Raw genomic sequence first — 12,476 nt, 5'->3', positions numbered from 1 at the left:
GAAGAGTGTCACATAACTCTACCTCCCCCTCCTTCCTCCTTCCTCTGGGGGCGGGGCCAGAGAAGTTGCTCGCACAGCCGGGCCCCTGCAGAAGTCTGCGAGTGAGAGATCTGCAGTTCAAGTAAGGGGGTGGGGGAGGGTTTTTGTGATTAATGTGTGAAGTATGTGTGATTAATGGAATGAATGAGTATTTAAATGTTTGTGAATGAGTGTGTGTTAGTATGGATGTGTAAGGGGGGTGGGGGTGGTAGCATGGCATAGGGAGGCTGTACTCAGACTCCTATCATCCCCAGGTTCCAGCATGTACTGGCTGCCTTGGCTTGATAGGAGTGTGATTGCTGTTAGCAGTTTTTTATATATATTATATATTTATTATATTATTTTAGTGATTTTTATTGTCTGCTGACAGAGGGGAGCCCAAGCTGTCAAAAGCCTGATCTCCCGTGTAGCGGCAGGGAAACGTCCCGGCCGCTGCAAGAAAGTAAGGACGTACCGGTACGTCCAAAAGGTTTTTTGAGATGCGTTTTATGGCTGTACCGGTACGTCCATAGGGGACTGAAGGGTTAAATTCCCTAAGTGTTTGAATACACATACAGTTACATACAATCAAATGTGTTCTGATAATACATTTTTGGGGGGTTTTCCCCAGGCATTAGTAAAGGAAACAATGTTTACTTCACACATGTCATTTAAACACCAGTACACAACTCCTCAGAGTACACAATGTACATACACGAATGCACAAGCACTGACACTATACCCCCTCAAGAGACAGGGTTCAGTACTGAACTGCCACATATGATGCCTGGAATTAGAGTAGATGTTCTCAGCAGGGTCCTTCTTGACTGTTACTCTATTTTTTTTGCTATGTTGTATATACTTTTTTTACATTGCTTACCAAGTCTTCTTTTAAAACATTAACCTTAGCCCTTTTAAAAAATGCAAGGTAAGAAAAAAATATGCTTTGAGACAAAAAAAAGTTTCATTGTTTATATACTTTGTGAGTCAACTAAGCAAAGGTCTTTTTAGTAATAATTCATAGACTTTTCTATTTACATTTAATCTGTACGTATAGGACACCTGAATGCACACAGATGTTTTCATACTGGTTGATATGTCACAATGATTTAAAGTTTCTATAAATTCTTGTTTATAATGCAGATGTTTCTTAATGCAGCTGGCAGAAACCTTGTGGAAAAAGCGCAATCATTTATAATCCTTTTTTAAAGCTGAGTGATTTTGGTCTCATAACGCATTGTGTGTTAAATACTATGTTCATGAAAATATTTTAAAAATATATAATTAGGAAGCAAAACCATAGGTGATAAACATGCTTAGAAGGTTCAACTTACAATATTTATATTTCTCATCAAGCATTTTACATTATTTTCTCATAAGTGTTGGATAGGTTTTTGTCTGACACCCAAACATTACCACTGGCCAAATTAAACTGTTCTTCTCATTGTTAGCAGTGTACCATATGTGCTTGAATATAAGATGAGGTTTTTTTCATAGCAAATGCTCTGAAAAACACCCCTCGTCTTATATTCGAGGTCATTTTATAATCCAACCTCAAATAGAGGTCTGACTACAAGACTAACTATTTTACACTGCTTCTGTGTTTTGTTTGTTTTGTGTGTGTTTTTTTTAATTATCTTTGTAAGCTAATCTGTACATTTTTCAGCCATGCAACTATATCAGTGAACTTGTCACTCCTCCACGGAATGCACATAATATTCCAGGCATTCTGACCTTTTCTGCACTATTAGTATATCACTCATTACTCATATACAATTATTTCACTCTCTTAAAAAATGTAGTTATATGACAATATATTTCCCAGTAAGAAATTATTTTACTAACTGAGCTATATCCATTATGAATGCAAAGTTATTAACTTATTTGGAAAGTAGGTATAGGCTGACATTTATTTTGTGTGTAATAATTTGTAACACCTACAGTTGTAGGCACCTTACATTTAACATGGCAGATGCAAAGCTATAAGGCTAAGATTCTGGTGCAGATTGTCAGGGTAGATGCACATCTGACCATACTTGAAAGGACGTGAACTTAATTGAAGCTAAATTGTTCTATTTATGATTAGGTGGCTATGTGCCAATTACCATACCTAGGACATTTCCAGGGTAGGCCACACAGGGCTCTCCCTCTTCTGTGGATTGACTTTGTGAAGGAGTAGAACCAAATAGCCTTCAGTGGAAGTGGTGCATGGGGAAGCGATATAGAGAGTGTAGAAAAAAATGCCGCTCCCCTGAACAGAAAAAGAAGAAATATGGAGACTCCAAGCATGCCAATTTAGAGTGCATTTGCTGGGTGTCATATGATCACATGTCCCTGGTACTCTCTATATGCAATCAAGACTTAATTCAAGGATTTATGACTTCCATATCATCATTCTGCCAAATAAGAATACTTATTCTCCATCATTTTTAGAATATGGATGAATGTTTTCAACACATCTTATTATTATTGTATTATTAGTCCTGCAAACATTCATTCCGTTCCCAATATCTGTTTTGTACATAATATTTTATTAAAATATACACTACAGTTTCAGTTCAGATGATAAGTAGCTAATGGACGTGATTAGTGCACTAATATGTGTCTATTTTTATATCTCTGTTATGAGGAGGAATTATTTTCGTATAAAGCATTATTTATGTACTGAACCTTTTTCCAAATAAATTATTTTAAAATGCTCCCAGTCTGTGTATATAACAGTCTCCTACAGATTAAGTAATTAAATGTGGTTTTACTCTTGGTTCCCCACTATGCCTCTTACCCTGTGTTGTCCATTGCTGAATTAAAATATAGGCATTAAGAGAACATTCCGTACCAATGGATAGACTGCTGTGAAATTAATTATAATGTATGCAACTTTACCCGCATCACTGGTTGCCAGATGGAGTTTACCTTTTTTCCACTGTATCAGGTGAATTTCTAAATACTGCTGCAAAGACAACCTATTTATTAACGCTTTCATAAGGACAACAAAGTCTTAGATGCAACATACTACACAATATGATATTTTAGCTTCAAGTACATTAATATTGTCCTAATTCTATTAATCAAAGAAGTATGCTGTATTTGATGTCATTGCACCCTGATGTGAAAGATAACGTCATTATCCTAACATCAATCATGGCTAATTGAGTCATAAAATGCGTCCTAAAACCTTAATGAATATGTAGACCAGGGGCGTCCAACCTGCGGCCCGCCAGCTGCTGCAGGACTACATCTCCCATAATGCTCTTTCAGGTAAGGGGCTGGCTGAGGAGGATGGGAGATGTATTCCTGCAGCAGCTGGAGTGCCTCAGGTTGGATGCCCCTGATTTAGACAGATGTCATATAAAAATTGACATTTGCTCTGCAGAGATCAATACACAGAATACATTTGAATTTGAGCTACCTTTACCCCCTTCAGTCCCTTATGGAAGTTATTATACATCATAGAAAGGCATTCAATAAAGCCCTTTATGAAGTACATGTACGTCAAAACTTTCTTGCAGTGGCAGGGATATTTCCCTGCTGCTACACAATGATAAGACAGTCGTTTGACTGATCATTCATAATGGCTGCCCGTTTAAGTGCAAGTAAGCTGTTACATAAGGAATGCCCGATCGCGCACTCCCTTCCAGGAGACATGACATCTGATGTTAACTGGAAGGCCAGCAGAGGACAGTATATACGATTGCTACCCCTACTGGACGATCACACACATTGCAATCCCCAATGCAAGTCTGGAGACTTGCTTGGTGATCACAGTGTGATCAGTGCAGGTGAGTCGCAGGAAAGAGAATAAGAAATGTTTCTCCCTCTTTGGCCATTGTTTAACTGGGGCACCTAAAGTGTTGAAGAAATTCAAAGTAAACTGCAAGAAAAAAAAATCAAGGTGTTATTAGTTGGTTTTTTTACATACTAGCGCTCACTAGCTCATTTTTTGCATATTTCTATGGTTTCAAATGAAACTTTTTTCTGAATGGTTTCATTTGAAACCATTCACATATGGTAAAAATGGCAAAAAATGCTCCTGGATGTAAGGTACCCAAAACCCCTGGGACTGAAGGGGTTACAAAAGCTGATCCACATTGGTCCTCACTTGTATTCTGAAGGTGAGGATGTGTCCTAAACTTCAGACAAGTCATCTACATTCTCTGAACAGAACTCTATGATGTATCATCTAATAATTTTGCCTCCCACATACTATTCTTATTTGCTCGGACAGTTGCTTATGAGACATAAAGATAAAGCATAAAAGAGGATAATTGCATGGCATAAAGCCAAGGCAGTATTTCAAGAACGAGTTCCAAGAAGTTCAGGTAATTCTTATAAGAGCCAGATGGTTCATTGCTAGAGGAAAAAAATACTAAAGGTAGGGTGCATGCACTACAGAACAAAATTTAGAAGAGCAACCACTTGTATTTCATTTGGATGATTGGTTAATAATCTAGCTGATTCTTTTTTTGTGATTTCACACATAACAATTTTTCCATTAACATAAGAGAAGTTAAGTGATTAAAGAGTTGATATTACACAATCTTGATTAGTTCGATACGTGATTTTTTTAGAAGGGGTTCAGGCGTTCTGGGGAAAAAAGGTTAAATAAAAGCCATATTTCCTGCTCTGTGAAAAATATTTTAGTTCAGTCTAACAAGCCAATATTTGTCCTTGTTTAGACAAATTTAGTGGCAAACTGCATTGTTCCAGCATGTTTACTCTAATTAGCACGTATAAGTTATTCAACCTGTCACCAGTGTGTGACAATATCATTGGCTTATAATAGTTGTTACTGATTCATCCTCACAATTTCCACTCATGCATATAAATGCTACTTTCCTTAAATACTTGTTTCTACTTTAATATTGCCTAACTCACTTTGTTTCGAATATTTTAAGCTGGCAGACTAGATGAGCCAAATGGCTCTTATCGACTGTCAAATTTAGCGTTTGAATGTTCTACAGATGAGAGGTTTAATTGTATTAAATGTTGCAAAATGGGAGGTTTGCATGGTATGAATAATGTTACGAGGTATTATAGAAAAAGAAAGAATGGACTAGACTTAATTATAAAGATTAATCTGTAACAAGTAATTGAATAGCAATCTCCATTACACTCCAATGGAAAACATGAGATTAAAAAAAAAAAAACATAATAATTTTATCTTAATGGATCTAAAGAAATATGTATATTTTTTATTTCATTTTTTTTTCTTGCAGTCTATATCCAGTGATGATCGCTATTCTATTAATTGAGATTGATATATCTCCATATTATCTATTTAATCCCATTAGGAAAGGTACCGATGCTAACAAGCTCAGCCCAGTGTGTGTGGATAAAATGATGTATATGGATGATAACTGCTAAAATGTACTGATACGACAGCACCTTTGTACTGCGTGTCGACCTAATAATGCTGTAGCAATGCTGTTTCTGTCTCTCTTTTATATGTGTCTGTTTGTGTGTGTTTCAAAAGTGTTGGCGGATCCAGGTGAAGAGATTTACCAAGCAGAACTTTTTTAACTGTACAAAACCCTTAACATGTAAAGCAGTTCCTTTGCTAAATTCAAGTTAGGAAGCCATAACATAGGAAGCCATAACATTATAATAATAAAAGCAAATGATTGATAAAACTTTAATTTTTAAGTAACGCTATTCAAAGGTTTTACCAGCAGCTAAATTGTAAGAAAAAACCTTTAACCCCTTAAGGACAATAGGCGGTCCCTAAATCCATTGAAAACAATGCATTTTGAGCCCGTACATGTACGGGCTTTGTCATTAAGGGGTTAATGTACGCAGGGATTTTGCCAATGGGTTTTTGCCGGTGGGTATTTCAAGTCATACCATTGATTAAAAAGTTATGTAATAAATACATTTCATCATTAAAGTTCTTGGGAGTGCCTTTACTACAACATTAAAAAAAAAATTCTAGGACTTCTCCGTTGTTATATATGACGGAATACTTACAAAAAATCCACAGAGACTAAAAATTCTACCAAAGAGAAAATAAAGCAGACGGAGCAATAATATAGATCCAAAGGGAAAGTTCTGCTTGCCCTAAGGCTGCTCAATACTGAATGCCGTGACACTAGGAGTATTCTGTTCCTGCCTTCTTAGCGAGTTTCCCTTTCTAGAAAAAAAAAGGCTTTTATGCTGCTTGTTTCAATGAACTAGTTGAGAATGTTATTAACCTAAGGGTCTAAAACTAAAACACAAAGGTATTGAAATCCACAATAAAGGCAAAATGCCTAGAACAGAGTCACCTATAAAGCATACTTATGATTACGTCTCTTGGGGTCATTTATCAAAGGCCAAAGAGTGATTTATGTAAGCAAAATGTGTGCAGTTTCTGTTGTGTCTAACCAGATTCTTCTATTTTACAAAGGCTGTGCAACAATCCCTTAGCATATAATGTCTTACTATTACATTGTCTTTCTGAAAAGCACACCAATATTCAAACATAGTTTGGATTTGTAATTCACATAATTTTTTCATGCTGTGCCCATAGTTGGATATGCACGATATTCGATATAAGATTATTTAACTATATAATGATCTCTCTGTTACAGCAAGTTACACGTACCTACTTTAGCACATTATACTGGGCACTAAGTTATGAAAACCCAGCATGCTGCATTTTTAGGCCAAGCAGCACTGACCAAGTTTGCTATTGACATCTCTAACGATCCTCTAGTTGGCCTAGGTCAGAATACGCTACTGACTGCTTGCACACCTTCTGCTATAAAACTATTAAAAAAATCACCTTGTGGTGAAGCATGGTTAGAGTTGGGGTACAGACTCATAAAACCTGACTGACAACTTAGGAGGTAACCACATGTGGAGATAAGCAGGTGTTAGTATACTTACTAAGAAACTAGGACAACAGGATTCAGTCCAGGTAGAAAAAAAGAATTGCAATTTAACAGTATTTTTTACTTAAGAAAGACTTAAAAATATATTTGCCAAGGTGAGGTGTCTCCAACCTTTATCATTAAATGAATTTTAATTATGTTTTTGACTTTTTAGTTTTTGACGCAAGAAAGCGTCTGATAGTGTTTTGTAGAGTTTAAATAAACATATCGTTAACATATCTTTTCAAAAGCCTTAAGAAAAAAAAAACGTGCTTTGACTATAAACTTTAAAGTTTTCCAATTAAATTATAGACAAAGAAAAGAGTAAATTAGGTGATGGCCTAAAGCAGTACAAATTTAGAGGAAAGATAATTAAACCATTTTGCTAATAGTAAGCTTGTTACCAAAAAAGGAGAGAATCACATATCGTATGGCCTTTCTCATAGAAAAGTAGCACAAACATTTTATTTTTCTGCATTTGTGCATAGAATATTATGGTCTTAATATTATAATGCTCCTATCAGATTGGGTTTCTTACCTGCACCTCACACATGATATATAAGCTGCGCCATATTTTGTGTTCTTTGTTTTCAGGTTGCTGTCTTGATCATATTTAGTTGGCACTAGGGGTAGGAGGGAATCCATGGCAACCACTCCTTTTTATATGACAAAGATTAACACTTATTCAGAGGAGTTTATATGTTTATTTCTGTGTGTTGCGCAACCTTCTCTGAGTACCGGTCCTAAGAAGTATATGCATTTTTACCCTCTGTAGGGCCGTCATCAGTTTCTCTTGAGTGAACAAAGTTAAGATGACATGGGTTGATTTGGCGAAGGCATATTTTTGGGGTTATTTGCCCCACACATGACACCTTATGGTGGCAAATTAATTGGTCTAGGCATGTCAGCCATTAACCTCAGCTAGTGCAGATGTTCCTTAAGTCTCATGACTTTATCCCGATTCTTCACTTATTACAGACCAACATGTTCCGCAACATTGAGAAATTGACCAATTATACATTTCTTAAAGAGGAACTATTAGGAATGATTCACCAAGATATATATTAAAAGTCAAATGTTTTTCCAGATGAAGTGCTGTGCCCACAGAATTGCTTTTAAAGTAATTGCTTTCAGATATAGTTTTTCTTATGCGCTTGTTCTATGTCATCTTAACTTTGTTCACTCAAGGGAAACTGACGGCGGCCCTACAGAGGGTAAGGATGCATATACTTCTTAGGTTCGGCACTCAAAGAAGGTTGCGCAACACACAGACGTCTCTCTCCCCTCTGTAGGTTTGTCGACAGTAACCATGTTGCTGCACACATGCAGAAGGCCACACATTTCAGAGGGCTGAAGCAGGGGAATGGCATATATGTGCTTCGGCTGGAAAGAAAGGTAAATATGGTCTTTAATATATGTCTCTACCAAGTGGAAACTGGTCAGGACACAAGCTTGGTCAGTAGCTCTATCCTAAAATACAAAGCTCAGGGATTTCCTGTTTTATGAATAGCCACTTATGTTTTTGGACATTTTGAACACACCAAAGCCGGGAAGTATTTGAGGGCCTTTAAAGATGCTGTTCCATCTACTCTGCTGAATGTAACGTTTCTATAACTGAATGAATTCTTAGAAAGCTAGTATTGCGGAATGTCAATACTCTTCCCAGAAATAAATCGTTGTGTAATTTTTCAAGGAGAGTTTATCATGTGACATAAAAGCAGGCACTGATGAGTTCTTGAATTGAAACTGAAGGCATTTCCTTAAAGCTAGTGTGGTACTTTTATTCGATTTAACGGGTCTCATTAGGTTGATTTGCTTAGCCCAACGAATGTTTTGGTAAGATAGCACCATTAACATGTTACACAATTGCCAATGTAATGCACAGAATGCTCAACGCAGATAATGGGGGTTGTGTCCAAAAAACTCTTCTGAGGGTTAATTATTACGGCAACCAATAATCTTCCTTGCTTTCATTCAGTTCTACCTAGATAAATATAGACTTTTACTCTTTAAAGTCACATGAAGAAAACTATTTTTATTTAACAGGTATACCTGGGAACCGGAGATGCCGAAGCAGTCGGTTTCATCATTCTTCCAGAGAAAAGAGCAGTATTTGGTCTATACATATATAGGTACTGTATACACACATATGTATATGTAATTTACCAGATAAAAGGATTATTTGAAACAGTTGCATTCAATAATTCTGGGATATTATACGTTCTGATTTCTGCACAAAACAAAGCCATTCATATTGCTGTTTAGCAACTCTACATAGCAATATGATGAATTAATGTGTCTTGACCACTATGTTTAATCCTATACATTTCTGCTTCAATTGCAGATAGATTAATGTAATTGTCATTTGATCCAAACAGAATACAATTCATTTTATGGACGTGAAATAAAATGTTGCATTGTTCTGGCTTCCCATGCGGTAATTCCTCTTTGGCAACCAATGCCAAATTTACACTAAAATTTAGAATGATAAAATATGTTTCATGTTTCAGAGCTGTACTTACAAAATACATTCAGAAGAAACATGTATAAATTGACACAAGAAAAGGTGCGAAGAACAGAGCCAATAAAACAACAATCAATCATATCATATAATATTCTTTACAAAAATAATAGGGTGTTAACAAAGGAAAAAGTCATGGAGAAATCTCTGGAAAGTATACCTCAATGTTCCCTCAATGTAATAAGCATAAAGGTAATTTATGGTTATAAACCAACCCAAACCTTGAGCTTACCGTGAGAACACTTTGAGATCTGTTATTGGTAGCTCCTTGGACCTGACATTTAGACAATGAAACCAAAGGTAGACTAACATTCCTAAAAGCATTTTATGGTAGATCAGCATTTTTGGGGGTCACTGTCATAGGTCTGCCCAAGGGCAACACCCCCAGCTATCTCCCCATACTAACTATGCCCTTTCCTTTGGAGCACCCCATATTTGTGGAGATCGCCAAGGTATATCCCAGTGTGCCTCCTTAGGATACACTACAAAAATACCATGGAGGCATGCACAGGTTTCACAAGAGATCTCTGATGTCCCCAACAGACCCAGCTGCTGCTCACTAGGGAGGCCAATAGCTCTGTCATCTAAAGCAACATCACACAATTTCTTTAACATGCAATTATTGCTACAATGAAAACATAAACCAAAAATCACATGTAGCCAATTCTAACAGACTAGACATGGAGAAGTGATAATGGGAATAAGGTTGTTGGGAATAAGGTTGGGAATAAGAGTGTTTTGAGTCTTTGCAAAGCATCCCGTTATCCTTTGTACTCAAATACATATTGCTTTTTTTTAAACATTGCAATACAAAAAGACTAAATATCCTCTACCCTGTAGCTGAGAAGTGATTCTATCTGTTAAGGCATACAAACAGTTCAAACTCTGTTGGGTTACCCCAAGTAAAGTTATCCAGATGCTGCCTCCCCATCAGACCAGCCTAGACAAGCATAAACCACTGGGTAGATCCGACATAATTTAGCTCTGAGCAGTTCCTTCCTCAAATGTTCTTCTGCCAAACCGTGGTTGGCTTGCTACATGCAGAGCAAGGCTGTAATTGAAGCCTGTAATTGAACACTTTATTTGTTACCAAAAAAATAACATTAAAGAAGGCATCTATAACACATTGCACGGGTGTCCCCAGAAAGGTGTATTATAAAGATGGTCCTTGCATTATTATATTTAAATCATTCAAAGTATATCAGGATAGAAGTAACTCCACATCTGTCACTTTTTATTAATCACAACCTTTCACAAGCAAACTTAGGATTTTTCAACTACATTAAACATTTGCTATTATAAGAGACGATGGATTGTACAGCTAATCAAAATTACGTGGTCCATTCGTTTTCTGTTTTTAATCATTTGCAATTCATTGACCACATTTGTTACAATCAAACTGATTAAAAGTCAATCCCCAGGGTCAATTCTTTTACTATGAGTAACATGACTGGTTAGTATGGTCTTCGGTGCTGACAGTCCCTGTACCTTTATCTAGCAAGAATGGTCCTGTCTGGTCATCAGTTCTTACATGTACTGCAGCAGTGATACCTGTTGTGACAATTTGTTATCCATTTTTATTGTTAATTGTTAACATTAATTTGTTATTGCGCAACCTACCACTTGTAAAGCATATTCCAATGTGTCATTTATATGGTGCCCTTTATTGGCTTTTAGTGGTATTATCCCACCATTCTCTGTTATGAGACTTTTCATAAGGCTGTCCTTGCTAATATGCAAATTCAGTGATTCTTGTGTATAATAAGTTTGCACAATGTTACCGTTACGTCAACATCTTGTTAGTGTATTTTGTGGGTGTTGCTTTGTGTCATCATAACTTATATTGGATGTCAACAATGCTTTAAAATATAGGTTTTACCACCAAAGTTATGTCTGGAAAGTATATAATTTTATGATGAGCAAACACTGTTTCTGTAACACATGCCATATGTGTCCCTACAATACATTAATACAATACCAGATGTCTTGAAATGGTTGATAACTGAACACAAATTAAACACATTTGGCTATGTTATAAGGAACAGCTAAAAATGAAGTATTGCAAAAGACATTTAAAAAAGTTAAAACAATGTATATATTTCATGCTAACTATGAATGTTAAATGAAAACCAATAGGCTGCACTTTTAACATTTTCTATCAAGCGGTTTACAGATCAAATTATTGTGTATATAACCTTAGATAAAAGATGCAATTCTTCACTGACATTGGAAAACATGTTAGATGGAAAGTTTCTTCCTGTGCAGATCTCTATACATATATTTGACTGATATTGGGAACTGATTCTAAATTATGATCTTAATGTGTATATGTATCTACACGTATTTATTATTATTATTATTATTATTATTATTTTAATGAATTAGCCTCATATTTTTTTTTGTTGGGTTGTTTGTGGGACCTGCCAACTTACTGCCACAACACATTTAAAAAACTTCCTCACCTAAATATATTTGTGATGGAATCCTTATACAGAAAGTACAGGGTATGCAATCTGTTGAAACAAGGCAAAACTAGTCTAGGCTTCTTAAATATCCTACTTAGGTTAAAAGTAGGGTATCAATACAATATCAATTATTTTTTTACTGGGAGATTATGAAGAATTAAAACGTTTACATGAAACTTGCAATGCTTTTGTGGTAGCCAGAGCTGGTAGTCAGAAACCATAATGGTCATTGAACTAGCCTAATCTGTTTTGATCTAGAGCTGTGATAGATACTACATGTTTTAAGTAAATCTATTTATTACCAAACGCTGATTTAATTATTAAAGTACTCTTGCTGCTTCGAAAATGTCTAACTTATATTTTCTCAGTGTAACAACTGCTATTTTCTTAATCTAACTTAAATCATCTTTTTAATAGATTTATAGAATCCATCATCTAAAGCGGCATCATTCAATTTCTTTAATGCAGCCAATTTTAATAGACTAGAAATGGAGCAGTGATAATGGGTATATGGTTCCAAATGTATAGAATCTTTAACCATTTAAAAACAAATTAGTGTTTTATGAGTCAGAGGTCAGTCTTTGCAAAGCATCCCCTCTATCCTTTGAGCATCCCCTCAAGTAC

The 12,476-nt window shown here is 35.9% G+C and overlaps 1 protein-coding gene across 1 annotated transcript in view; it reads right to left on the bottom strand.

The window, feature by feature from the left end:
• CNTNAP2 (contactin associated protein 2) overlaps window positions 1-12,476 on the bottom strand; it is a 650,026-nt gene that overhangs the window by 405,663 nt on the left and 231,887 nt on the right. The gene's annotated exons all lie outside the window — the stretch shown is intronic.

The sequence above is a fragment of the Spea bombifrons genome, chromosome 5 (assembly GCF_027358695.1).
Source record: "Spea bombifrons isolate aSpeBom1 chromosome 5, aSpeBom1.2.pri, whole genome shotgun sequence".
Classification (NCBI taxonomy): domain Eukaryota; kingdom Metazoa; phylum Chordata; class Amphibia; order Anura; family Pelobatidae; genus Spea; species Spea bombifrons.
Note: the sequence above shows the minus strand (reverse complement) of the source record. Positions and strands in the feature narration are given on the sequence as shown.